Source organism: Anopheles coluzzii, chromosome 3 (genome assembly GCF_943734685.1).
Source record: "Anopheles coluzzii chromosome 3, AcolN3, whole genome shotgun sequence".
In the NCBI taxonomy this organism is placed as follows: domain Eukaryota; kingdom Metazoa; phylum Arthropoda; class Insecta; order Diptera; family Culicidae; genus Anopheles; species Anopheles coluzzii.
In genome coordinates, this window is record NC_064671.1 from 82,701,187 (window position 1) to 82,704,988 (window position 3,802).

The 3,802-nt window shown below is 40.6% G+C and overlaps 1 non-coding gene across 1 annotated transcript; it reads left to right on the top strand.

The window, feature by feature from the left end:
* Nucleotides 1-728: 728 nt before the first annotated feature.
* Nucleotides 729-800, top strand: Trnaq-cug (transfer RNA glutamine (anticodon CUG)). Its single transcript has one exon. It is a non-coding gene; the product is annotated as a tRNA-Gln (tRNA).
* The last annotated feature ends 3,002 nt before the right edge of the window (nucleotides 801-3,802 follow it).

Consider the following 3,802-nt stretch of genomic DNA (forward strand, 5'->3'; position numbering starts at 1 on the left):
GACCGGATTGTATTTTTTTTTTTTTTGAGGAGGGTATCATTTCAAAGGGCGGTAGCGTAATGCTACTTTTGCTTCTCTATAAAGCTCCAAATTCCTTTAGTGTAGCAACGGTTTACACCTGTATTAGGTTCACTTTCGATTTTTTCAGCCGATCTTGTAAAATATTCTTCTGTCACTACGTGTTTTTCTGCTGAAGCATTCTAAAATACGTGTTGGAATCAATGAAACAAATTAATTACAGACACATTCAATCACTATGTAAAATTGAATTGCTGTTAAATTACACTGATGTCAAGATCAAAAAGATTTCACCTACAGAAAAAAGCTGTTATAATATATAAAAAGAGTAAATTGGAAAAATTGGTAATCAAGCTTCTGCTTTGCTGTAACTTAAACGTATTAAAAAGGTACGTTATACACATTTTATAATAAATGTTATGTTATTTTCTGCACTAATTGATGAATTATTAAAAATTTTAAGGATGCAAAACCCAATGATCTAGACCAGATGTATATTTTGATATATGAAATCACCAGAAACAATTTTCTTAAAATTAAACTTTTATAGTGTTTTTCTAAATAACATACCAGATTTTTACGAATTTCTCTTATCATTACCAAAGAAATCGTTATCAGCAAAGATTTCAACTGACATGAAGGAATCTTTTCGCTTACTACCGATTGGCATTGGTGTTCAAATAGCAAAACTGCCTTTCATCCTTCACCAAGGTTCCATGGTGTAATGGTTAGCACTTTGGACTCTGAATCCAACGATCCGAGTTCAAATCTCGGTGGAACCTGCATCAGATCGACGAATCAATGATGGGGGCGAGAGAGGCAGGCAGGCTCTTTCTCCACCTGTTTTATTATCGTTGCCTTACCTTTCGTTTACCTTTGGTTTTCTAAAAATAATGATGAAGACTATGAATCAAGTTTCAATGCACCTTGTATAGGAAAATGAAATTCCATAAAAAAAACTATAATATACGCATTACAACAGTTACAGACTTTACAGATAATATTCGTTACCGACAAACGGAAAATTCGCACTCTAATGAAAGAAAAAATGTGTCGATAAATTGGGTAGACATTGAGTAATTACCCCTGACCTGACCACAACCCCCCAACGGCTCATGTGCTGCTTCGGGCTCTCCATGGCGTATTTTTACTCCTCACAAAATTGGATTTTTGATGTTTCGATTTGCGCTCGCTCTGTTCGTCGGTTTTGTATCAAACGTTCCGTTTTGTTTGCACTGGCAACATTGTTGCCCAGCACTTTGTACCATTCGCAAAAATTGCATTGACGAGTGGCCTACCCCCCTTGCTGCTTGCCAATGCTCCCCCACCGGTGCTGCATGCATCCCAACTGCATCGGTGTTTGGTTAGGAAGGCACGGAACGGAGATGGAGAGCCACGAACAACCTACACTGGGATGAGTTGTTTGATAAGAGGAAACACAGCACGAATACAATGTAGCAATGGAGAAGAGCAAGGAACAACTCCCCTCCCCCCAAAACAAAAAAAAAACAGTTGTTAACGTGTCCTGCTACCTCTTCGCCCTGGGTGGTGGGATCCATATGCATATACCCTTCCATGTTTTATTTCATTTTCGTTTTGCGAAAACGTTTTACTTTTATTATAGCTCGATGAGTGTGTGTGTGTGTGTATGTGTGTGTTTATTATTTGTCTTTTGGATGCCGGACACTCCAGTGCATAGTGCAGTTTTTCTGTCGGATGTGTATGTGTGTGTGTGTGTGCTTTTTGGTGACGAAAAGTGCATCGAAAACCTTTTTAACTTGGTGGTGGATCGCCTTTTTTCTGGCTTGTTTTTGCTTTCGGTCGAGTGAATCTGCCCTGGCAGTCGCCGGGCGGGAGGGCGAGATGAGGCAGACAAACATGTTGAAAGCCCCCGGTTGTGTGTTCTCTCCCCATTTGTCCAACTCTTCACGCTTGCACAGAATGCTTAATGCTGCTCGGGATGCACTTTGTTCTCTGTCAATTTTGGGGACGGTTTTTTTGTGCCTTGTTCAAAGTGTATTTGTAATGCTGCACATTGGGTAAAAATAATATTATAATTATTCTTATGCTTTTTTTCTGGCTCAATAGGAGCCTAAATATGGTGCAAATGGGTTAAAAACAAGTTAAAAAATGTATCAAATAAACAATGAATCCATCATCATCATCCAGCATTTAAAAATTATTGTCGGTTTAAGTCCACATATAAGTACACAAAAAATTGCTGTAGTTTAAGGACTTTTAAATATATTTGAAAATAAATTTCTGAATTCTAGATCAAAGGTAAGAAAAGAACAAATAATTTAGAAAGTTACATCGTTCCATTCGTATTTTTACCCATTATCTCATTCGTGCCAGTATTGTAGCTTGATTTAAATTATATACCTTTGTTCCCTACCCTTTCCATACTACACACTCTCTCGCACACACACTGAAACATTGACAGAGAAAGAAGTTAAAAGCGCCAAAAAGTCCTGCTCCTATGCGTTAAGAGTGGATGCAAAACCGAGACAGGAACCAAAAAAGAGCATAAGCGCAAGCCACCCAGCCAAAACCACAAACTCACACTGCTCATATGCAAATGGAGCAACGAGGTTTGGTAAAGCATTATTAGCTCATATGCATCACGTCACGGCACAAAAACAAAACGAAAGCAATAATATGCTGTCCCGAATATGCCGGCTAAAGAACCGACAGCGGACTGGATTCGGGTGCCGCTGCTATGGTTGGGCTACGTAATGCAATTTGTTTGCCGTTTGCCATTCCCTGCGCTACCGTAAAGGGGTGAAGGGGGACCTGTCGGTTCCCTTATTTGGATGGGAGTACTTGTAAAAATTCACAAATAAAAGCAAACTGCTCACATGGAACATGGAACATGGAAGGTGATAAAAGAACAGTCAGAACTGTTTTGCAGCTTTGCAATGTGCCTACGTACACGCAAAATAATTATTCTTATTTTTGTACGTTGCTATGGCTTTAACCATTCCAGATGCACCCCGTACCACCGAACTGTGTGTTAATGCAACGGTAATTAATCGGTGATGCACCGGCACGGAGGCAAGGCAACAAGTTTTGTTCCCCAATAATCGCAAAGGGCAGTTAATGCAGTGAAGGACTCCCTTCGGGTTGATAATAATGAAGATTATTATTTTTATTGTTGTTGTGCCCGTGTTATCACCGTTACGATTACGATCGGTTCTCTGATCGGCCGATGCAAATTTGCACCATGCAAGGGTGCTTTCCTTCGAATAGAAATACTTTTAATTGTTTCTTTATTATTATTTTTTTGCATAATTTCATGCGAAGGTTCACTCTCTAATAAAACATTGCTCTTGGTGTGTTAGGGTGATGTCCGCTGTTCCCGCTAGCCACCGCTTCCGCGGCAATTCAGAAATAGCTTGCCTGTTGGCGAACTTAACGAAACCGAGAGTATGTTATTGCAAGGACGGCTCAGATGAATGTCTGTCCTGCCAAACATCATCATTCCACTCTCGCTCTCACACTCTGCGCTCACCGGTTCTCTCATCCATTCGCTATTTTCGTTTGATTTTGAACTCCCTACCCTCACCCACCACCCCGTTAGGGGGTGGGGGTGGGATTGAATTTGTTTTCTTTCAAAAATAGTTTTGAGAAACAAACAGGTGAAAGGGGGCACGATTTGCTGAACGGATCCGTTCACTAGGCCGTGCAGGTCTGTGCTCTCGTGTTCGGTTTGCTGCTCGTTCGGTCGGTCTAGGTGGGTTTGCAAACGGAACCTTTTCCGTACCGTGTAGCTCAACGTCAACCG